This window comes from Pempheris klunzingeri, chromosome 3 (assembly GCF_042242105.1).
Source record: "Pempheris klunzingeri isolate RE-2024b chromosome 3, fPemKlu1.hap1, whole genome shotgun sequence".
NCBI lineage: Eukaryota > Metazoa > Chordata > Actinopteri > Acropomatiformes > Pempheridae > Pempheris > Pempheris klunzingeri.
The window spans coordinates 19,035,106-19,061,094 of record NC_092014.1 but is presented as its reverse complement, the minus strand read 5'-3'; the positions used below and the strand labels follow the sequence as shown (position 1 = coordinate 19,061,094).

Here is a 25,989-nt window from a genome sequence, read left to right as displayed (position 1 = left end):
GCCTGCTACCATCGCTCTTTACGCGTGTGTGTGTGTGAATGGGTGAATGGAAGGCTTTGGATAAAGCCCTATATAAATACAGTCCATTTATCTCATTCACCAAATAGACCACTTAACTCAATAGAGACCAAATGTGACTGTGTTTGAATTTGAAGCTGCGGAAAAGGCTTGAATAGAAGAAGTGCACTCATTTGACTTTCCCTGGATAACCTAAAAGTTTAACAAGCATCACCTAGTTCCACCTCAGGAGTCTTTCAAAAATCTCAATTGCCCATAACCTTAGACAAACAAAAATGAATCCTAGACAAACCCAGTGAAGACCAGAAATGGATTAAAAACTCCAGCTGTATCATTAAAGCGCTCAGATCTCGTACCGCACCCCAATAAAGTGTCCAGGGCAATTACAGGAAGCTATTATTTCACGCCTATGCAGTATAAAGTGGCAAGTGCTTCATCTAGACTTTTTGGGACCCCCTCCAGCTTTTCATTACAGCCTCTCTAGCCACTAATGGCTACCCTGGGAGCGTTTCCCAGCTGCAGTCAAAAGTTAAGGAAATGAGGACAGTGAGCTCAATTTGGTTGACTTACTGAAATATGCCTGTAACAAATGATTATGAAGCGCAAGAACAGGTGGCAAGCATGTGATCATAAGTGATTTATTGTCCTCCACGTTGAACTATGTTAAATATTTATATCAACAAGGCACATCAACTTCAGCTCACTGATCCCAGCCATGCTATAAACTGGGAATACAGAAATGTCTGCTGGAGCAAGGCTGGAAATACAATGTAATGTGCATGATTTAAATGTAAGGGGAGACAGACACACAGTAAATCAGACAGTCTGGATCAATTTCAAGGTTACAAACTGGGTCAGAAGTAAGGAAGACTTCATTGCGCGCACACAAATACACAGACACACATGCACTGTATGAAGGTGAAGATGAGGGCTAGGACCAGGAGAGAAATATTTAAGTCCACACACGCCTTCTCCGATTATCTTTCAGGGTTTAATTAGTGCATGATTGAGGACAGGAGGACATTTCATTATCTGCATTCTGCTATTGTAATCAGAATTGCAGTAGGAGCCATTTTCACCTTGACACACATGTACACACGAGCAAATTCATACATGCTTATATACACATACACATTAAGATACACATCTAAACATCTATAAAGGCGGAAAAACTCACACATTTCAATCAAATCAAACACCAGCTACGCTGCACAGTGTACACTTGCAAGTACAGTAAACCAGTAAGTCAACAGCACAAACACAGTTATTTATGATGTACCATCTTCCTCCTGGCAACTGGATTAAAATTTGATACTGTGTGTGTGTGTGTGTGTGTGTGTGTGTGTGTGTTGTGTGTCTCCTAATCAGTGTAGCCCCATAAACCTCTCAGTGTCTCAGTGGGTGTATTCTAACACCAGATGTGCTTCCCTCTTTCATACCCCATCAACCATTCTGTCCCTCCCCAAGTGAACTCTGGGATACTACCAGAAGACGCTTTCTTGAGATTTGATAAGAACGACAGAGGGGAGGTTAATAATCATACAGCTTTTGGCTTAAAGGGTCTGGAGTTAAGGAGATGCCTTGTCTTTTTTTTTTCCTTTTACATTGAATAGTTGTCTGTCTCTATGTGTCAGCCCTGGCGACCAGTCCAGGGTGTGCCCCGCATCTCGCCAGAAGTTCTAGCCACCCCCCGCGACCTTTAAGGGTTAAAGGTACAGATAATGGCTGGATTGAAAGAGATGCCATTCCCCTCAAACTCTAAATCATTCATGGCAGTCATTGTGTTACTCCTCAAGTTCTTAATATTTATTCAAAATGGCAATAATTCCTTGAGCTTTTTAATTAATTACCTTGAAGTGCTGTTAACAGTGAAAACTGCAGAGTGCAATCATCTCTTGAATGTTTTGCAGCATTCATACATGAATGGATGTTCTTTCCTTATAGCTGATGATACAAATTGTTCCCAAGATCAAGGCTTGCACATACACTCAAGTAACAAATTAAAGGAGGAACTCGAAACAAATTACTGCAGAAACAAGATGCTTCCATATGAGGGCTTACTGAATGGTTTGGTAAAAATTATTTTAATTTTCAATTAATCCTTTACTGTAAGTATTTTTTCAAGCAAAAATGCCAAACATTAAATGGCTCCAGGTTCACAAATATTAAAATTTGCTTAGATGACAGTAAATTGGATAGTTTGGAGTTTTGAGAAAATCATAATAATTTTTATTGATCATGTGTCTGCTATGGCCCACATAGTTACCAGATCCCAATCCAGTTGAACACCGTTGGATAGTGCTCGCCAACACCATCACCTGAACACCTAATAGGGGAGTACCTTTGGAGAAACGGGCATTGCTCCCTTCGGTAGAGTTCAAGAATCGTTTTGCCAAACTTGAATTGGAGCTACAGAAGCTTATGAATCTGTAACTTTCCTAAACACAAACATGAACAAAATAAATTAGGTGTCTGACCCATTTACTATTTAACATGTTTTGTAATTGGAATAAAAAGCACAGGATCAACTGCCACGGCACCACTCTTAATGCACCATGCTTAGTAGTTACAGCCACTGTGCTGTACCAAGATTTACTATTTGCAAACTACTACAACAAATGAAATAATGGTGGGAATATTGGCGGTAGAGTACAGTGAAGTGCAAGTAATCAACTCGCTGCAAACATGCCGCTTCACAATGTTCCCACTGACATCTCTGGGTGTATTCATTTTCTGTGCTTTGAACGATGAAGATAAATATGCGCTATTCACCTCCACTATCTACCATTAGTATCTGTAAAATCCTGAGCCATTTTAGACTGAAAAAAGCCCCAAGAGTGGACCATCGGCTCAATGATCATAATAGATAGTGACTTAAACTTTATTTAAAGATTATCACTTTAAATTATGGTCTGTTTAAAATGTGCACACTAAAGTACCTTGCCTTTCATATAAGCATAAATTTCCCATACCCTTTTTTATACTTGACTCCTGTAGATTATACTCAGCTACACTGGCTAGACTTGAATATAATATGTGATACTGCAGAGTATCATACTAAATTATAAAGCAAAGTCTAGGCACAGAAAGTGTTTCTATATACAATTTACATTCAGGGTACAGCTATCATCTCCCTTTTTCTTTCCTCTTCCTCTATAATTTTGTCATCCACCCACTCCTTTTGTATGGCTCTCCTCTGTCTCTGCGTCATTCCAGCTCTGTGTCACAGTAATCCTTTCATTGTCCACTCCTTTTATTTACTAACACTCAAAACTGCCAACATCTCCCAAGTACAGAGCAAGAGTTGAGGGAAAATAGCATCAGGCATCAATCCCCCACTGCCCTCCTCAATCTCAGTCTTTTCCACTTAACTCTCTCTGTTTTTCCTCCGTCCATCAGGCAAAGTGTGGAAGGTAGTAGTAATTATGCCGAAGCAAAAACACATTCAGAAAAAGGACATTTTTGCTTCGGCCCATTTTCTCTATGCATTCACACAAATATCCAAAACAAATGAATGGTTATCTCCTCCTCGGTTTTTAATGGTGAATCTGATTGACTAGCAGCTGTTGTATCTCCTCATTATCTGGTAAGATTGTCTTAGAGTACTGTGAAATTTTAGCCCGCGTCTGTGGTTTGGATTTTTCTCACATAAATAGATTTTGTGACTGAAAATACCAAACTGCAACAATATCAAATAAATATGAAAGAAAAAGAAGAACCAAATGAAATTCATAAATCTAGTTTCCTTACTTGCTTTTTCTTTTTCAGGATCACAAGGATTTGGAGTGTATTCAAGCATGCACTGGGTAGAGGATGCAAATACACCCAGGACAGGTCGCCTGTCATCTCTCACAGCTAACACAAATGGACAGAAAAGCGCTCACACTCTTAGTCACACCTATGGGCAGTTCCTTTTCCCCACTCCACCTGACTTGCATGTCTTTGGACTGCGTGAGGAGTCTGGATCACCCAGAGCAAACCCCCGGGAACATGGAGAGAATATAGAGAGCCACTGAATCACAGGCTTTCTTGCTATAGTGGGAAGTGAGCCACAGAAGCCAAATTATTCTGTTAGAAAGCCAAACGTGTAGCCATCAGTGCACAGAACAAGATTAGCAATGAAACAGTCAGTTAAATTTGCTCAAGTTCCCAGGCAGCTGCATTTTATGTTGAATTGGTATCAGAATGCACATACAGACTGCAAACAGATGGCAGCGGCTACATGCAAATTAGACTCATCACTGAATTACAGGTCTGCAAGGACATACAATACTGTACATTGCCCTGGGCTGGGCTTTTGCAGAGCCATATGTACATGCGCTGATATGATGATGGTGAAAAACACCTCTCACTCTTTGGATACTTTTTCTTCTCCCCTCTCTGTCATCCTCTTCTTGCTCTTTTAACTAACAGTGATGAAGAAGGCTAAGTAGAGTCATCAGAGATGACAGAGGAGAGGTTTAGGGCTATACAGCTGGTCCCAATTAGGGAAGCTAATTTTGAATTTTTTTTCTGACCAACAGCCGACACCAAACACTGTTAACCGACAAGATTAAAATGTATTAATTCAGAACGGACGGATTTCTGTGACCCATTAAAAATGTACCAATACAATGATTTTTTCTTTTTACATATGCAATACACCAACTGCAGCTACCACTGCTTTTGAAGGTGTGTTCACCAGTCCCATATTGAAGTGCTGTGAATGCTGTGCAGCTAATGGCGTGCACTATTCAGGATGTAAGATCCACCAACTACTACAGCAAAGTGATCCACTTTTCAGCCCTGGTGTGTGGTGAGGAGCGCAGATCCCACATCTGGCCCTCTATCTATGTGTATTAATTTCACTTGTGTTAATTAACAGGGCACTTTTGCTGCTTTATATTGTTTGTATATTTTGTACCAACACTGTATAAGCAACATCAGTATTTTAACTAATCAAAAATCGGTTAGCAGGTGAACCGTTAATTATTACATCCATAGTCCCATTCCCAGTTCTCCATTTAAACACTGAATGCACACAGGGGCCTATTTTTAAAGTGTAGAATAGGGATGTATAGTTGAAATATAAAATGGTACCTTTGTGTATTTATGTGTGTGTATATTTGTGCTAATGAAAATATGGTCATGATCTACACTTTGTGTAGTTACACTTGTGATTGTGACTGCCTCTGTGTTATTGTGCTTTGTTATCTCCAGTGTGGGTCTCTGTGCTGCTCTGAGCCCGCTGTTTAGTACAGCTGAAAACAAAAAAAAAAAGTGTAAGGGATTACTGCACTACTGTCAAATGGTCCTGATCGTGTGTCTGGAGTCATGCATTCAGGTCAAAGCATGTAACTTAGGCACAAACATCCATTTACATGGAAAGCAGAGACACATAGATGTACTGTCAATAAACAGACACACGGGATTACTGTGTTGTTCAGACAGACATTCAGCCACACACAAACAAACCCAAATGCAAGTAGTCATTAACATACACATGTGAGGGACAACATGCATACAGTAAACACAAACAAACAAATGACGGGGCTCGCATGTCTTTCACGCACTCACACACCATCTGTGTTCAGCCCCTAATGTCTTTCTAGGAGCACAATCCATTAGTTCCCTGAGAGACATAGCTTCAGTGTGTAAAAGTGTGTTAGTGTGTGTGTTAGTAGAGAGAACAAGCAAGAGAGAGCATTAGCACTGTGTTAAAGTGATAATGGCATTGTGTTAAGGCCATAAAGGCATCTCAGTTGCATACCCAGTCACACCCAGTCATGCTATGCACCAGCCTCTGTTGGAAACTGTATTTGGTTCTGGGACACGGGGAGAAGCCATTATTAGATCCCCTTAGTCAAATTTGGAGAAGAAGCAGCACAGCAGAATGGTGGAAAATGCCCCCAAGGCTCAATTTGTTGTCTCAGACACATTCAGGAATTGGTCGAAAATAAGTTGAAGCTTAAAAAATGGCCCAGAGAAAGAGTCAGAAATAGACCAAGTTTATGTACTTAACATAACTTGTGCCTTTGGATTTAAATGTTTCTGCAAGTGTAGCATTGGATTGCAATGATTTCAGACTCGGAGGTCCAAAACGGCCAGTGCCGAAGTGAAAACGTGGTAAAATAATGTGGTAGTTCTAGTTGTATTTTTTTTGTTTTTTGTGCAAGCATGTAATGCTGTTTATTACCCTGCCAGACTAGACATCTCTTGTCAATCAAATAGGGTGGCCGATGGTGCCAAATTGGAAGAGCAGCTGGGGTCTCAAATGGGGTCCTACAACAAATTAATTGAACCTGTTTCAACTTCTGTTGTAATGCCAGTGTGCACTGCATTGACCAATCAAACATGTGCGAGTATTATGAACCTGTATGCAAAAGTTTGGTGTCTGCATGGAGAAGCATGCTGCTGTTGCTCAGACTGGCTTTCCTGGATCTTATTTCATTGTCATTGGTACCTATAGAAAGACATCTACACCAACAAAACATCTTGCTTTTTTTTTTTTTTTTAAGTCTGACTTTGTGTATGGACAAAAACAGTGGGACAACCTTTTTTGATCAAGATTCTTAGTAGGAAACTAGTTCAAAGCAGACAGTTGAACTAACCTGATTTCATTTAAGGAGCTAGAGAGAACTGAGAGCAACATCATATAATTTCTTTAAAAGAGCATGTCATCTAATTGTGTCAGAGATAGCATCTCTTTTGGTCTGCTAAGTTTCTAACTTCTCACTCCTTTCTCACCTGTTTAATGAGTGATCATGACAGCCATTATGTCAGTCCAGGTCAAATGCCATCCTTGGATCTGTTCTCAAATGTAGTGCACTTTGATTATCTTAGGGAAGATAAAGAGTGAGAGCTGGTGCTACCCAGCTGTCTCCTGTCTAACTCTTGGTCAGTCTGCTTGTCTGTCTAGGCTTTACTGCCCCTTGAAAAGTATCCACCCCCTCAGACACACACCTTTTCCTACTGAAATATAGAGAACATCCACATTTTTCTTTCCATAATGTTGACAAATGGAATACAGAAAAAGGCAGCAATGACACGCATGAAACCAGATTCCACAGTTCAAAACTCTTTTTGGGATTTGTAGGCATTTGAAAAGGCAAACAAAACGAAATATGATATTGTTTGACAAAGTTAGAGGTAACAGATGACAAATGTGTCCCAAGACCAGAGCCAGGGCACGACGTACATTGACTGCACAAAAGGATGGGGACCACAAAGCTAATATTTCTTACCCACTGTTCCAGCATTGGCCTGCCTGTTGTTATTTACTTATGTGTCTGGCTGTGTTGATATGACAAAGAGACAAAAGCGGAAGAGAATGAAAAGAAGTACTGTCTCACTCCCTAACCATTTTCTTCAGTTACGATTTGAGTGATACGGTGCAGGTCCTGTCCAAATATGGGTTGGCTGGCTTCATGTGACTAAAGCGAACCCTCTCTGGCTCAAAAGTATGATGGAAAAAGACACAAAGGTAGTGCCTGCAGCTGAAATTAGATACTTGGCTGTTAAACCGTTACATTTAATATTCACTTTGTTTTCCAATCATTACTTCATTTTTAATTATTTGTATGTTAGAGATTCACCATTAGTTACTAAACCACTCACAGCTTTGCACACATACACAAACACTGACGTCCAATGGTCTAAACCTTTTCAACCTTGGCTGTTCACACCTTAATTGTTCGAAATATTGCAATTACCTACCAAGTTTTACAGCAAAAGTGATCTGGAGAGTGTGTCTGAGCGAGCTTTTGACTGTCTGATCTCTTCAATCACTAATAGATGTGAAGGACAGCTTGTCATATTTTTCTTTTTTCCTCTCTTTGATTATGTTTGACCATTTTTTATTCCCTTCATCCTCTCTCTGTTTAGACAGGTCTGATGTGACGGGTTTAATCAACTGGAGCTGATTTGAATAAAGAGTGTGTGTGTGTGTGTGTGTGTGTGTGTGTGTTTGGTTGGTTGGTTTATGTGGTGGCTATGTGTGCGCAGTTTCATTAAAAGAGAAAGTGTGTGACTTTCTCAGCATGAATGACCATGCTGAAAGTCTGACATGTGTAAGGTTGTGTTGTTGTACAAGTCCTCATTGGTCTGCATGTGAGTATGTGTATTTAATCAAATGACAGACGTCTGTGTGTGCATTTGTGTATTAGTATATCTTGATGCATATGTATGTGTGTGTCTAGGTTGGTTTGTCAGTATGCGCAGGTGTGTGGTGTGTGTGTGTGTGTGTGTCTTTATAACTCAGCTCCCTTAAAATATGATGAAGATAAAGATTTACGCAACTAAATGTCTGTTTTGCTTTTCTCCATCTTAATAATAACAAAACACCAGTTACAACATAAAGCCATTCCGGTTACAAATGACAATGAAACAACTCACATTAGCAGAAGACATCAAAGTATGCAGTCTGTCTAAGACCTATATCATAATTAAACTCAATGCATTCAAATCTGTTATTTTTTACTCTCAAAATTTTGCAGCATCATTAGGAATCCACAGCTTCAGAACGTATTCTCGATTTAAGAGCGATACGTATTGTTCTGGAGCCCTGATCCTATCCCTCTGTTAAATGTAAAAGACAAACATAAAAGCCTTTTCCTGTGCTTAAGTACTGATAGTACAGCCGCAGGCACATTTTGTACAGTAGAAGGCCCTCTTTCTGCTGAACAATAGAGAAGACAAAGAAGAAAAAATGAAAAAGGGGGATAAAGAGTTTGTGTGGATTTGTGTGTGTATGGGTGGTTGTAACTGGGGGCTCAATACACAAAAAACGGAGCAATAGGCCCTCAATTTGCTGGCACAGAGTCATCCGACAGTCCAAATCAACAATCCTCCCATAAGGGAAGTGTGAAAGAAACACAGAAAAGAGGGAGAAAAAAGTAACAGTGATGCTCCACTGTATTTTCGCATTTTGATGTGAATGCACAAAACTAAAGAAATCAGAAAAACAGAAAATATGATTACCATCGACAGATATCTGTGACAGTTGCCATTCCTGCGTCTTTAATGATATAATAATGTTTCCTTTAAAGAACACTGCAGTATGAAGTATAGATGCATGGTGAGTGGGACTCCTCAGTGTAAAGTTCTATAAGAATTACACACTACTGTCAAAAGCAATTAATAATTTATGTAATTTTTCAAGCAAACACGAAAAACTGTCTCTGGTTCCAGCTTCTAAAATGTTAACATTTGCTGCTTTTCCTTGTCTTACACTACAGTAAAAGACATTGCCTTTGGCTAAAGAACACTGTAAGGGGGACTGTTAAAGGTGCTATTTTGACAAGACAACCTCATCTGAATGGCAACACCCAGGCAAGAGTAGCACAAATGGGAAAAACACACTGGTGCAGAATTATTGGTCACTATCGTCAGTTTATTGGACTGGCACATAAGGTCATAGTCTAAAAAAATACCATATTAGCATACAAAAAAGCTTTGCTATTAGTCTCCCAACAACAGATTAAGCCATACTTAAGCCATACTTAAGTATTTACAATATTCTTCACTGTATTGCTCTATTACGGTTTTGCTTAGGAAAGTGGCGTATCCATTAAAAGTGAAACTTTGTAGAGAAGGAAAAGAAAATAAATTCTACCAGAATTTGCTAAACTCCCTCATTTGTCCCTTTTGCAAATGGATGAGAAGATAAAACAGAGCAACATCATCCTCACATTGGTATGTAATACATGGAATGGAGAAAGGAGACAAGGGAATGAAAAAATAAGAATATCGGTGGAGAGGAGAGAGAGTAAAAGCAATGGAGCACAGAATCAAAAACCACATTAACCTCTTTAAGAAATGGGTAGGTTGCCACACAGCTCACTGGGATGTTAGTGTCATATTAAAAATGCTATCTGTAGAATTTCCTCATTTATAAATCACTGTGAAATTACAACAAGTGACACATTAAAGTGGCAAACTGTCTTATGTTTGCAGCTCTAGTCCTGAAGATCCTGAGTGAGTTCTTTAAGACTCATTTGGGGATTTACTGGGTTGAATTTTCCATTTTCTTCCGATGTATTATGTATATCAGCAGCAATTTTTAAAAAATATATTGGAAAGATATAAGACATAAAGCAATATATTCAAAGAAACATGTCTTCAGGTGCTTTACATAAGACAGAGAGAGAAAAATGACGAGGAAGAAAAACAAGTAAATGTATAAGCCAGGAAGAGAAGAGGAAGAGAAGTTAATCTTTGTTGAGAGATCCAAAACTGTCCATTACCTTCTATATTGTAAGGGTGAGTAGCCACAAGTCTGAGAGTAGTTTCACGTCAGACAAATACACAACAATCAGATGACGAGAGAGAGCGAATATGAAAAGAAACAATGAAAATGTCAAGTACGGGAAAGGCAACTGTAGTGAAAGTGGAAGTTAATTCTAGGAGATGGAACTAAAGCCATACATTAGCCTCTCTCATAGAAGGGTGAGTAAGCAAAGACAGGCAATGAATAGGAATCAAAATAATTGTGCAATTGCATTAGTACATGAACTGAGAGATACACTTGGAGCAAAGATGAGTAAGAGGAGGAAGAAAATGGTTGCTGGTGACTGTGTCAGAGTTTTAGTTACAAAAACATCTCTCCAAAGCAGAGCTACTCGAGGGGGCAGCCAAAATCTTAGTTGTTCCATCAGTGTTGGAAATTGCGTATGGCCAAAGGCAGCAAAATGGGTTCGTCCAAATTCAGATGGAGCAAATGTCCTCAGCCATGCACATTGTAAACAGTGAGACTTGGCAACATATGTAAATGGTAAAAGCTGTGGATATGCAGACAGAAATGTAACTAAATTATTGACATAGTCTAACAAAAAAAAAATACTCATGACACTTTTAATAAGCCTTTCAAAAGTTGCTGGATGGCTAATCCTCACACATGGAGAGCTTTCTTGTTTTCTTTCTTTAGCCTGTCCAATATATTTGATTTTAATTTAATATATTTGGACTATTAATCTAAGAAAACAAGCATTTGAAAACATCACATTATGCTTGAGGAAAAAGTCTATCATTGGTTGCAACCAAAGTATAGCCATTTTACTTTGCTTCCTTGTAGCATTGTCAACAATGAGGCAGGCCATTTTACAAGATACACGCTGACATGTGGAGGATACAGACATCTGCTGTATATGTGTCATTATCTTAAGAGCCAAGGAAAGATAAGATATTCCTTTATTGGTGCCACGACAGGGAAATTGACAACCATTTATTTCAAGTTGTTGTTGCTGTGTTTGTTATTGTTGCTGTAATAATAAGCCAACCGGGGGACAAAGGTTATTTTGAATGCAGCTAATTTTCTGTGTCAAGACCCATTTTCTCATTTGGGTGGAAACAAAGATTGAAGTGAAGTTGTTTGCACAATGCCTAGTTCCAAACTAAATGTTGGAGGGGGGCGAACAACAAATGATGTTGACAACGATCATAACCGACCAAACATGCATTGTTCACTCAGACAGGTATGAAAAGCAATGAAAGGCAAAGGAAACAACACAAAGTACTGTTATTGTGTGAAACAGATTAAACATAGCAAGTGAATTAGATGAAGAGGAAGGTGTGTGTGTGTGGCGGGGGGGTGGTTGTGTGGGTGGCAGAGGGCATGTGAGTGGATGAGGTGGAGGGTGTGTAGAGGGAATTTGATAGATGACAGGATCTAACAGGAAGCTGGAGAGAAAAAGAGTGAGATTTCTGGTCAGCTGCTGTCATGAGATGCAGCCTAAAAGGGATTATAGAAAGTTTGACAACAAAGTGAGCCTTAAGACCAGAGTGTAGAAAAAAAAAAAAAAAAAAAAAACACAGCCACTTAATTGGGCAGACAGACAGAAAGCCAGGCAGAGAGAAACACACAATCTAAACTACACACACACACACACACAAATATGGCACCTTAAGATGCAACGGCTACTGCTGTTGAAGCGATTTTTTCTTCTTCAGTCATCTCAAAAAGTAACATTAAGCTGACATTCAGCTGACTTTTCCGCAAAAGACACTAACAAGGGCTGTGAAATCACTGAGCACAATTTTTCATAAAACTAAAAATCAACTTTGAGGAAGTTGCATTTAGTATCAGACACACACACACACACACACTACAACTGTCCTCCTTTGAAGAAATACATCAGTTCTAAAGATTCCTGGAAAAAAATTTGCACTCAGGCAGTCAATCAGTCTAAGTATAAAAAAACAATGGATTCTTATTAATGGAAAGAGGACAAGGTGTTCTTTGTGATTTGAAGTGATCAATAGTGTTCTCCTTCAGTCGACTGATAAAACCTAGGACAAATTATTCTTTAAAGTGATTGCTACTTATTCTAACACCATTGTTGTCTCTTTACTATTTTCCTTACACTTCCTCTTGCCTCTATTAAGTTCATCCCTCCTGCTGTCCAGCACCTTCTCTATGTCCTCCTTGCGGTTCAAGTCTCTCTCTTCCACCCTCTTTTCTCCAATGTCTTCTAGTGTTCTTCAAGTTTAGGTGATTACTTTTTCTCCTTTGTCTTTACCCCACCCTTCCTCACAGTGGAGCAGAAGTGAATCCATATGTGTGGCTGTAAAGTGATGCATACTACATCTGCCAACACAACAATGACTTTTGTCTAACGTTGTCTTTCTTTCTTTTGCCACGGCAAAGACCGGCAGATGTTCTACTGTGTATTGTGTCTTGAGTCTCTGATCCTGCGATTGACCATCGGTGGCTGGGAGAGAATGTTTTACTGACAAATTATTGATTGAGTTATTCCAAGTATTTACTTCCAACTAAAATATAACCTGAAATAGATATTTTGACAGGAAATACTGAAGGCACACAATTCTATCTAATAAAAGAACATTAGTTATGTCTTCGTGTGAATGACGTGGTCAGTCCTCTTGTTCATCAAAATAATCAGTTGAGGTTAAGTGACAGTCTAGCAGCTTACTGCAGACACCCTCCCTCTAGACTTCCTCCTTTATAACTCTTCATCTTTCTGCCTAAACCCATCCTCCTCTTACCGATTATCCCTCTGTTATTTCTGTCCCTTTCCGCCTCTCCCTATATCATGCATCCCCGTTTTACCTCCTTAATTCTGGCCGTCTTCCCTCTGTCTTCCCCAGCCACTCATACTGGCAGAGCAGTGCAGAGGTTTCTTAGATGTTTTAAGCTCTTATATAAGACTGCAGCTCAACCTGACTCTGCATGCTGTTCGACTTCTTGTGCATGTGTGTTAATGGCTGACATGATTCATCAACACTAATTCAATGTATATGCATTCTGTGCTTACCTCCCTATAGAGTAGTTTTCATTGGTACTTGATGTCATTGCTACAATGAATCCCTTTCCACAAATTGTTTAGGCTAGGTGGTGCTGTAAACTTCTTCTGCCGCATAGCCCCGCATGGTGTGTTTGCTGCCCCCTGCTGTATAATCATTATGCCTTTATAAAATTAATTAGCCACTGAAATCAATCCATGAATGTATTGCATAGAGTGGGAGGAATGATGTATGAACAGTTTACACTGTTGTTTACCCAGCATCTCTTTAGATTTGACACTCTAAACTGCTCCAAATGGCCAATGGTCACTTTAAGCACCAAAGCAGCCTACAAGTAACCACTGGAACTGCTCATTTTCTGTACATGTGCTGACTTGTGCTTGTAATTTAGGTGTAAAAACTAGCACATGAAATGGCATTTTTGTTATTTAAAGCCACCCACTTGTAAATATCTTCATTTGACAGCACACAGGAATAAACAGCAATGAAATGATGCTTGGAGAACAGTCGCAAATATCATTGGAGTTGATGGCCAACTTTGACTTTGTAGATCATCAGTCATTTGTGTCAGTCAACTGTGCACACATGTTGCCTTTAATCTGGGGACCTTTCTGTAAATTAAGTTTGTATTTTTCTACTGTTGCTATAAAATACCAGTGGTTAAAGGATTTATGGCACAACACTGTGTCTGCTTGATGTACAGTCCCATTCAGAGCTGCTGTGTCATAAATGAGTATCACAATAGTTTTGCCCTTTTTCATCCTCTGCAAATGTATCATATTAGTATAGAGTATTGTTGTATAAATAAACACACTGTATAGTCGGTGAGATACTGTATGAACAACTTTAGTGACTAAGACTGTTTTATTGAAGAAGTCAGTTCAGAGAATTTGGGCTATCTGTTGCATAATGTGCTGCAGTAAAACCTGAAAATGGTTCACTTGAGGCAAGGCTTAGAGATATGCACAGAAACACAGAAAACTGTGAAGTTATGGTGTACTTACTGACAGATAAGGTTGTTAAGTGACTGAACTGGTGAAGTCATGGTATTTGCTCCAACAAAATACACATGAAACGATACTAAGCAATAATTTACTGACAAGAGAGAGAGAACCAGCTAGAAAGTGTATGTAACTACATCTACACGTTTATGACATTTTATGTTAATTTGAGCTTTTTAGTGAATATACGATGATAAACTGTGTAAGAAGTCAGGAGTCTGCTGCCTGTGTGCAGCAGCAAGTGGGAGATCAAGTGAACACAGTAAGAAAGAATAATCATTCTGAACGCAGCTCACATCCACACAGATCATGACATGGCAGGCATTAATGATTCAGAGGGAGAGGGATGAAAAGAGTAAAGACGGAAGACAGAGAGAAAAGATGCCAGGTGGGAGAGAAGGGAGGAGACAGAGATGGGGAGAAAAGAGAATGGGGGTAGACTGAGAGAGTGGAGGTAAGTAAGGGAAAGATGAATAAGCAGAAGGAAAGGCTGATGGAGAATAAAGTGGCAGAGGAAAAGAGGGAGCCTTAGAGATGTTTTTTTGTTCGTCTTAGCTCTGAGCCATTTTGGTTGGTTCACTCCTTGTGCTATATTTTAGGAAAGCGTGACGAGACAGAATGTGAAAGCAGAGAAAATGCAGTTTGACATTACAGCAGTGTGAACACCAGCTCCAGCATTTAACACCTCATTTTCCAATATTTTCTGCTGCTGCGCTTCTATTTTTTAGACTTTTAGAACAATTGTGGTAATTCCTATTGTGTTCCTATTCCTATTGAGTGTTGAAATCAGACAAAAAGGGGTAGAAAACTGCTACAGAATAATGTAAACTGAGGTGAGGCCAACATTTATGGTCAATATATCAAGTTAGAATTGTGAAAGTTTCTAACAAAAATCTTGTAACCGACATGCCATGTGGGTCATTTCCATGATTCATCAAACATTTAGTAAAAATTGAGGGACACAGGGAGGCTTTTAACATGTATAACCTTTGACTGATTAGTAGACAGATGGATAGATCGATGGATTGACGGATGGATAGAGAAAATAATTAGTGTTCATATCAAACGCAGATTCATCAAATGCAGCCTGGAAATAATACACTGGAAAGGCTTAGCCACACTGGCATGCATACAAGGTGGCAAGGGCCTGCTGCCAACCCTGTCAACTCGATTACACACACACACACACACACACACACACACACACACACACAGGACTCGCACACATACACAGACACACAGACACACAGACACACAGACTTCTGATGTTTGCTTAGTCCAGAGGGCACACACATACATACAAACAGACACACTGGCACAGCATCAAGGTGGCATGGCAAGGCACTGCTAGTGGCCTTGTCAACTCAAGTAACCTCCCACAGGAAGCAGACACACAGCCCCAAAAGCACAGTTCATATGCAAGAGAGGAGAAAAGAGAAGAAGAGGCAGATTAAATTGAGGGAAAAGAGACAGAGCAAGTAAATGACAAAGAGAAAAAGAAAGAAGGACAACAGCAACAAAACGAGAGGACAAGCACAGGACAAAGACAGCAAAAAGATTGGTAGAGTGAGCAAAATAGCAACAGATGGACAAAGAGGGGAAAGCAGATAGGGAGAAAGACAAGAAAGAGATTGGTAGAGTGAGCAACAGAGAGGCAGAGAGAGAGAGAGAGATGGTGAACCAAAAAGACCATCTGCTATTATTGGGAGACTCCAGGCAGACCTTTGTATGATGCTGAGTTTGTGCGTGTGTGTGTCTGTGGGTGGGTGAATCAGACTCTCTCACTGTCTCTGCATGCATATGTGCGAGTGTACTGTATTCTAACAATCATGTATTTGTTATCGTCTCACTATGAGACTCAGCAGAAAACGCGTACACATGTACACAAAGACTACAGAAATATGCAGGCTCATGACATGCCTCAACACTTCACATCTTCTCTCTAAACTATTAAACAGTCTGAAAAGATAATAATGAGCCTGACCTGTCTGATCTCCTGTTTATTTTGATTGGTCTGAAACTTTCCTTGTCAATGAGCTATATATGCAGTGCATGGTAGCAAATACACCAGTGTCCAAAGGCTTAAAAGGAATACAGTCCATGTTTAAATATATCCGTGTTTATCACTGGGTTGAAACCAGTGCAGCTCCTCTCATTATTCAACATTAATATGTCAACAAATAAGCTGTAACAATTTAAGGACATTTGATGTGGAGCAATTATTGCAACATAATTCTGATACATTTGTTTGAGAGCCATGATAAAATGAGAGAAGACCTTAATTGGTTTATACCACAACACAGGAACAAAGTGCTGTCCTTAAAGCACAAACAGAGCTAAAGCTTTAAGAGTTTCTGTTAATGGCAGATGGATGGCTGATGGAAAAAATTATTTCCAATATGCAAGGTCTTCTAAATAAAGCCAAAGATAAAAGCAAATAGACATCAATGTCAGAGCCAAGCCCAGAAAGCGCTGCATGGTTTATTGAAACACATGCACTAATCACAGCGCTAACAGGAGATGAAAGCCAACGGACTGTGTTCATATGTTTGATAAGTACACATGTATCAGGCAGTGTACACATAGCACATGACATATTACCTTTCTAGTACAACAAGCAAAGTATGATTGTTTTACTTATTACAGGATGAGACGACTAGAGTTACACACACATTACTTTTGAAAATTGTTCTAGTCACTACTCTAGGGGGAAATCTGACATTTACAGGATAACTGTGCTAGTATGTTTGCAAGGTTTAGCTCAGCTTCAAATGATATGTGCATACTGTTATTGCTGACCATTTTTTAATTCATACAATTTACCTAAACAGACCCTACATTTACACTGGCTCATGTAAATGGGGCCATTGATCTTTTTTTATTCTAAAATTTTGCATCCAGTACATTCGGGTCACATTCGTCCTTTTAAACTTCTTTTTTTCTTTGAATGTTCATCCACGCTCAGTAATAGGCGCACTGAACTGTGACATTTCCCATGAGGGGTCATTGATTTTAACCAGTTGACTTTAATTGCCACAGTCATTACTTAACCACTTGCCAAGAAGATATCCCACCTCCATACTCATTGAATACAATCAATGTAGTGTAATCAGAAATAGTCATCATTGTCAACTTAAATGTTTGTAGTTGGTACCAATCCATTGTGGGCTGCATCCACTCAAATACTCTCTCATAAGCTGTATTGACCTCAGTCATTGCTGAACATCTAAATACAGCAACAGCAAGCCACAACCATGGTGCTCCCACTTAAACAGTCAAACCACAGTAAATTATGTCAACACCTTGCCCACTGCAAGGGGCGCTAAATCCCTTGACTGAAGTCAGCCTACAGACTCAACTGGCTCAACTTACCAGTGACAAACAACCTCGCTAAGCTTTAGGGTGCAGCCATGTGCTAAAAATAGGTATATCTAGTTTCTCACATTAATGATACGGACAAGGCCTTTAGAGTGCTAGATTGCTCTGTAAGCTAAATTGATCTGGCTTTATTGGCTATTGATTAGCAGTGCTGCACCCACACAACTGAATTGTTGAAGAAGCCATAATGGCTTACACAGGAGGATGATAAGCCATGCCCCAGAGGAACAACTTAAAAGGGAGATGTTATCAATAAGGAACACCGTCTAACCAGCGATTAAGAAGTCACCGCAGACCTTCTTTCCCCCTAAAAGTTTAATGTGCTTCTTGATATAGCCGAACCACACAATAGGCTGCTTTCCCCCCCCCCCCATTTCCTAAAGTACACTGCAGTTCAATACATTGTCATCATATTTTGAACTGCTTGTCTTGCTCCATTAACAAATTCAGCATGTGGTTTCTCAGTGTATTAGAACCAAAATGAGAACAGGCTTTTCTCTGATGCATACCCACTTGACAAAAGGTATTAGCATGATTTAAAGTGTGTGGGTCCCAGGAGAGGATTAATTTACTCAATTCCATTCCCAAGGCTGAAAAAAGAGAAAGTTTTAAGCGCTCCAGCTCAAATATAGAATGAGATTAAATTCCTTGTGATGGTGAGTTACTGGGTTTTTGTTATTTCCCTCTATGATACGACATAGCTAGGGCCACTTTCCAAAGTAAAATTCACTTATACTGAGTGTATAATGGAATTTGTGTTATTGTCTGAGATCTGTGACAGAACAAACTGTTATGATTTGAATAAGTTCATTAAACATCACACAACGAAAAGGAAACTGGCTGAATCTGTGGCATGTAAAAATCATATTGATTATGAAATAATTGCAAGGTACACAGTGAACAAAGATTTAGCTGAAACTTCAAAAATGATGCTGGTATTTTTGTGAAATCAGGGGAGGTTTATTACCAGATTATGGACCGTGTTGGTATCACTTGTTATGATCTAACAGCTGATGACAAATTGATTGATTTTAAAGTTGGTACACAACACAAACAGCACAGTTGGTACACCACTTATACTATAACTCCAGTTCAGGTTCTTGTTATCACAATTTTACTTAAAACATAATGAATTTATGTAATGTAAATTGGCCACAGATTGAACAGTAACCTTATTGCTCTTTACAACATGAGCCGAGTCGCTCATTGAATAAAGTGCAAAGTAGGCTACTCTAAGCAGTAGATTACAAATCGTATTTATGTTGCTGATGTTTTGTCTTTGATGATTTTCATTCATGATTCAATGATTAGATGATTAAAGCAGAAGTAACAAATCTTGAGGCAAAAATAGACACAGACATTGTTAAATGTGAAACATCAGCGTAGCCAGCTTATACAGTGACAACATCAACAGCAATAATCATCCCCATCATTCACCTATATTCAGTTAATCCATATGTCACATACTGCAAAATGTAGCTTCATCATGTACAGGATTTGTAGTTTGAATGGATAAATAATGCACTGGTTTTCAAACTTGATGCACTGCAGATGCTGCAAACAAAAGGCAGAAATTCTGTAACCATAGAAACAATGTTCAGTATTAACTGCACTTAACTGTGGTAAATGATAGCAGCACTGACAGATTGTAGAAAAGCTACTTTTAAACTATGTTCACACTAAAATACACCAGATCGACATATCTAGGTCCCACATAATGGTTAATACACTCCCCATTTAGAAATTCCTCCTTTTAGAAGTGATTTCATTGTCAGATGAAAGAAAAAATACAACAAAAGAGCAGAAAAACGCAAACATAAGTGTTCATTTAGGGACCAAAATGTCTGTAGGAGTTGTGCTTCTTCAGAGGCACTGAATGCTGTATCTGAGACAAAGTGAGACGACACTCATTTTGCAATTTTAACTTCGATAACACAGTTGGTTTAAATTATGTGTAACATTATTGATCCTTGTCAGGGTCAGCACCCCTACAGCCGGGAAGCAATTGTGGTCATGTCGTGGTCAAAGACACTTAAGGATTGTAAAAAGGTCGGTGATCCCTTCCACTGAAGTTGTTGCCACGACCAGGAGCACACACAAGAAGACGGACTCAAACGCTTGACACAAGGCAAACAGATGGTAAAAAAGGTGTTATGTTATTCACCCCCGCATCCAGCTCCACAGTCACCATTGGCCGGAGGGGGGCACATGATTTTACGACCTCAGGCCAACAAAACCAGTTCACCCCCACTGAACTCTCTCTTTCCCCTTGTCTTCTCCTGGAGGAGAGACAAGTCCTCTTTCTGGACACCTCTCCTCACGAGGAGAGAGTCCACTCTTATCCATTGTCTTCTCCTGGAAGAGAGACAACTCTCTCCTGAGGAGGAGAGAAGCTCAACTCATCTAAGCTCTGCCTCAGTGTGGCCTGTACCAGAGCAGCCACCTCCTTCATGGTAGCGACACAAGGTCCTGCCTGAAGTAAGCAGATCAGCGCCAGCAGGTACAACCCAGAGTCTACCAGCTGATAACCAGAACCAACAACAGGAGCACACCAGCAAGTTGGTATCAAGCTGCTAACTAGCCAGAATCAAGGAGCGACCGGATTCCTCCAGCCTGCAACCACAGCAAGGACATAAAAGAACCACACCTTTCCTCCAGCAACAGGCCGAGAAAGCAGCATCCTCAGGGACACTTCTTCTCCCCTTTAAGGACTGGTAACAAACTCTAACTGGGCATAATTAGCATAACATTAATGCATACATGGTTTACCCCTGTTAATGTATTGACTTGCTTTATTGTTCATTGAGTTTGATTATTGTGATGTGCTGTAGTTACTGTGTAGCCATTAAGTTTAGTTGATGTTAGTTTGTTCACACAGACACAGAGTCTATACACAGCTAACCACTTTTTCCTAACCTGGCACCTTAACTCACACGCACACACACACACAGTTTTCAACAGGCCACTGAGGGACAAAGCTAAGCTAACAGCACTTAGCTTCCTTTGTCTCCTTTGCCCCACACCCCAGGGGATCTGGCCATGACCATTTGGGCTCTCCCCCACCTTTGTGGGCCCATCTCACATTCCTCAGCCTTATCACACACACACACACACTCTTCCTATTATTTGTTAGTTTAGTCATAGAGACGTAGTTAGATTGTTTGATTTTGTTTCTGTAACAGCAAATGTCTTTAATACCTACTCTGCTTCAGCTGTACTTGCAAACAAGTACAAATCCTTCACCTTAATGCATAACAAATGGTGCCCCTGCATTTTGTTCTGTTTTAATAAATGTTTTAATACCTGCTGTCTCCTTTAATGTTGTACAAGGGTGAACACTGCCAACCTCTACACTGTCAAGAACTCCAAAATCCTTCAGCTAGCTATCAATGTGGTAATTTTGGTAGTAATTATTAAATTAATTATAAAACATAATTCCAAATTGATAGTCTAGTACTTTTATGAGACTAAATCAATTAAAATGGCTGTCTTTTCCACGTTTTTCAAGGTGGTGCCCCAATCAAGGTGGACTTTATTCAAAGTTCCATTCATTTTAATAATTATTAATTATATTTGATAATTATTAATTATTTCTGCTAGCCAAATTGAACTTTACCACTTGTTAAATCACAACACTAGACTCCAACACTCTCAACTAGACACTAAAACTGACTAGGATGCTAGAACGTTCGACACAAGGGCACAAGACGCTGAGGTAATGACCATTGTTCTAAATGCCAGGGACAAAATAAAAGTGGTGATAGAGTTTTTTTAAACTGATTTAGTAAGGTTTAGTGGAAATCTTGACTAGGAAGGAATTCTGAAATTTGCATCAGCTCAAGCCTGGATTCTTTGACGTTTTCTCTTTTTTGTAAATGTTGCATATTAGATAATAACACATCTGATATTGCATCACACAGCAATCCAGGGCCTGACTGTAGGAGCATTGAAGTCCTTATAAAATATATTCACAGAATTGCAAGTGGAATTTCTGTCTGACCATTCAGCCTCCATCTGGGTTATTTCTTAAAACTAAAAAAGGCAGTAAATTGATTAGATGGGTTTGTATTCCCAATTGATGGATAAATAGTAACTTTAATAATGATTTAGATACAAGGGAGTATTAAATTCTCATGATGGCAATATAGTGTAGTCTCTAACAGTGGGATTAAGTAGTCTCCATACATCTATAGGTCATCACAAATATCATTCATAACACAGATTCATCTCGTCTTTCTAATATATTATCTGGCATCAAATTGAAATCTCCTCTAGCAGCTATAGGGTAACTGCCACCAGCTGCCTTTTCCTGCAGTCTGCGCTCTAATTTGATGCAGAAAGTCAAATATATAAGGTCCATATTCATCAACCAGGATTCAGTGAAATCCCTGAATCTCTATACATATATACAGTTACACATAAAATCATCCAATCCCCATCGTAAATTAGGTGTATTGGCGAAATGTACAGACTTTAAGCAGTGTTCAACAATTCAAACAAGAACAACTGAAATTGCCCAAATTCCACACAATATGCCACTTTTAAAGGCCACTGCAGTTTAAAATTAGTCAACCCCTTCTTGATAAGTATCTTTAGTACTCAGTAGAGCACCCTTTTGCTGTTATGGCCTGCTACAAATGTGATGCTGCAACCGCCTTCTTCAAATCCCACCAGAGATTTTCAAGGGAATTCAAGTCAGGTAACTGTGATGGCCATTCTAGCATCTTCCAGGACTTTTTCTGAAGTCAAACCTTGATGGACTTTTAGGTATGTTTGGGATCATTGTCCTGTTGGAAGGCCATATGATGTCCAAGCATCAGCTTCCTCACAGACGGCATGACAGATTTCCTAATACTTGATTGAATCCATCTTGCCCTCCAAACACCAGTCCCAGAGGAAGCAAAGGAGCCCCAGAGCATCACCGAGCCACTGCCATGCTTCACTGTAGGCAGGGTGTTCTTTTCAGCATATGCCTCATTCTTCCTCCTCCAAACATACCGCTGATACATAGACCTGAGAAGTTCCAGTTTTGTTTCATCGCTCCACAGAACAGAATCCCAAATCTTTCGTGGCTTATTTATATGCTTTGGAACATATTGACTTGTTCTTTTGGGTCAGTAGTGGTGTATGTCTTGGAGTTCGGGCATGGAGGCCTTCAGTGTTTAGTTTGTGCCTTACTGTATAAACTGAAACCCAAGTGCCTGCTGCACCCTCACTTGAAATCCAGCAAACAAATTCCCTCACTATATAGATAGATAGATAGATAGATAGATAGATAGATAGATACACACACACACGTATTACATATAATATAAATCAAAATAAAAACAGGGGCCATGTTTGCAAGTTACACTGGTGCTCTTAGTTGTAAAAGTCAGTAGCACTGTCTACAAGCATTGTCTCCAAAAATGGTCACACAATACTAATTGGCAAATGTCAAATGAGAGATGATCAGCAGAAATAAAGAGCCCCAAAAAGTACAACATGCATGGTGAAAAAAAGAAATCAACTAAAACAGCCTGAATATAACTTGAACATTGGACAGCAGAGGTCATTTTGTTTTGTCTAATAGAATATTATGTTTCTGTTTCTGCCACTCAACCATATTTCATCCTTCCATATGTTCTACACATTCCCAAGGGAATGAGCTCTATCTTATTCAAAGAGGAAAAAGAACAGAGCCGAGAATCTCACCAACCCCCCTTCCTCCTGTTCAAATCAAAAACATCAGCTTTTCATTAAAGCTAACACCACCAATTCTCACTTAATTTCTGCATAAGTGCAAGTGTGTGGGTGACACTCATTTATTCCAACCTGGCCGCATTGCCTGTAGCCAGACAAAATTTAAACAGAGAAAGATGAGGTATTATTAACTTGACAATGATAATCAGACTTTGCCTAGTTTGAACACTCCTCACACACTCACACATTCCCTGACTCACATGTTATCTGTTGTTCCACTCAAGAACACATTGCTCTCCCACTTGCTGGTAACATACACACATGCTCACAAATGCACCACATACATTTCAACCCTGCTTCTAAACATTGGCAGGCCAGTGATAAGGCAGAGAGGAAAAACCTTCACAAAACGTGATCCATAATGTCTTGGTAACGCCTCTGCAACATTTAGAGCTGCATTCGCAAACCTTAATGCATATGTATGGCCTGATTATCACTTCTCCTTTAGGTAAACATACAGCCTTACAGTAAGAGACTGACATACTGCAGATGCAGATACACTCTCATAAGATCTCATACACACAGAGGCACAACAGACACTTGCAAAAAGAAAAGAAAAACTTGATAAAAGTAGACAAATGATAGGACCTCATGCATGCGCATACCATTAGACATATATTTTAATTGTGAAAAATGCTGTAGGACGCAACTCATCATCCACATCACTGTGGTAAATCAGTGATATGATGTCCCCTAGAGCTCACATTCTGACCTCTATGAACGAATGACTGTACAAATGAATCAACAAATTCATAATCAATGATCATGGTGCCGGAAATACACTACTCACAATAAGTTAGGGATATGTTATTTACATGAGTGCTTTTCCTATTTGGTCTGAATTTTAATGAAATAAGTAAAAGTTCCCTTTGATATTACTAATAATGAATGAGAAGAAACACCATTTTCATTAGTTTAATATTTATTACTCCAAAAATTTAGACAATAACAAGGATAGCCCCAAATAGCAAAAATTGACAATGTCAGTAGCGGGTGTTTCCACCATTTGCCGCAATGACAGCTTGACAGCGGCGTCTCATGCTCCTCACTAGCCTCATGATGTTGTTCTGAGGCAATGCATTCCACTCTTCCACAAGTGCTACATGCAGTTCTGCCAGGTCGCGTGGGGGTGGGGTACGATCATCCAGTCTCTGCTTCAGTTGGTCCCAGACGTGCTCTATGGGGTTCAGGTCAGGGGACATTGCTGGCCATACCATATGAGGCACTCCGACTTCCTGAAGTCGAGCTGTGACAATTCTGGCACGATGTGGTGGAGCAGTATCATCCATGAACAGAAAGTTGGGGGTGTGCTGGCGGAATTGGGGGATGATGATGGGTTCTATGATGTCTCTGAGGTAAGAATGTGCAGTGACTGAGCCATCTACAATAACCAAATCTGTTTTGCGCTGACTGGTGATGCCTGCCCAGACTGTTGCACCTCCTCCACCAAAGCGAACCCTGGGGACCATGTTGACCTCGGCGTATCGCTCACCTCGCCTTCTCCAGCAACGCTGACGACCATCATTTCTGTGCAAGGTGACCCGACACTCATCAGTGAACAGGATGGTAGACCACTGCTGCATTGTCCAGGTCACATGGTCTAGTGCCCACTGCAAACGTTCACAGCGGTGTCTTGGTGTCAGTGGAGTCACCTGCAACGGTCGTCTGGCATTCAAGCGAAAGCGGTGGAGTCGGTTGCGAATGGTTTGTCTGGAAACCCTAGTACCCCTCACATCTCATAAACGGGCCTGCAGCTGTGTGGCAGTTGCATAACGATGTCTGAGTGCATAGGTCCTTAGGTACTGGTCACTCGTGGGGCTCCACTCCTGGGTCTGTCACGAACTCTGCCAGTAGTTCTGTGTCTTGATGCAAGTCTGCTGATGACACTTTGAGACACACCAAGTTCACGAGCAACATCTGACTGCCTGCCACCGACCCGAAGGCACGCTATGGCCAGGTGGCGCTGCTCGTCCATTAAGTGACGTCATGTGTTCATGGATGTTTGAATGATGAACTTGGAATGACTTACTGTGACAATACCAGCTTTTTATACCCACAGAATGTTGAAATTGATGCCACATTGAAAAGGGTTGTCTTTTAGTATTTTTTGGTATTGGCCCCAATATGTAAGGCACACTGTACACAGTGAGACCATTACGTGGAAAACACAAAATGAGGTGTGTCTATCACCCCAATACAATTACCTCCCTATCCCAAAAATCTCTGAAGTGAAGCAAACACCGGATGTATGACATCCACTGAGTCTCTCACAATATGTATGTCTTGTACACATTTAACAAGAGTGAAAAGTGTGCTTGACAAGTCAACAGAGAAAAGTGAAGAGGACATGAACTTTCATGAACTAAAAGCAATAACATCCAACTGACAAGAACACCTGCTCCTCTGTCCCCCAGCCTTTGACCTCGAGATTGATCAAGGTCCATCCAGCGAGGATGTTCAAATTTGTAACATGTGTCTGTCTAGTGTTAGCACTTGGTAGATTAAAACTAAATCTAAGGCTAATACTAGCTCCAAATTGATCATTATCCACCTAGTTCAATACCACTTTGTATGACACACTGTGTATCTATTACTTTACATAGAATTCGTA

At 39.9% G+C, this 25,989-nt stretch overlaps 1 protein-coding gene across 1 annotated transcript in view; it reads right to left on the bottom strand.

The window, feature by feature from the left end:
* LOC139222351 (zeta-sarcoglycan) overlaps nt 1–25,989 on the bottom strand; it is a 273,275-nt gene that overhangs the window by 208,968 nt on the left and 38,318 nt on the right. The gene's annotated exons all lie outside the window — the stretch shown is intronic.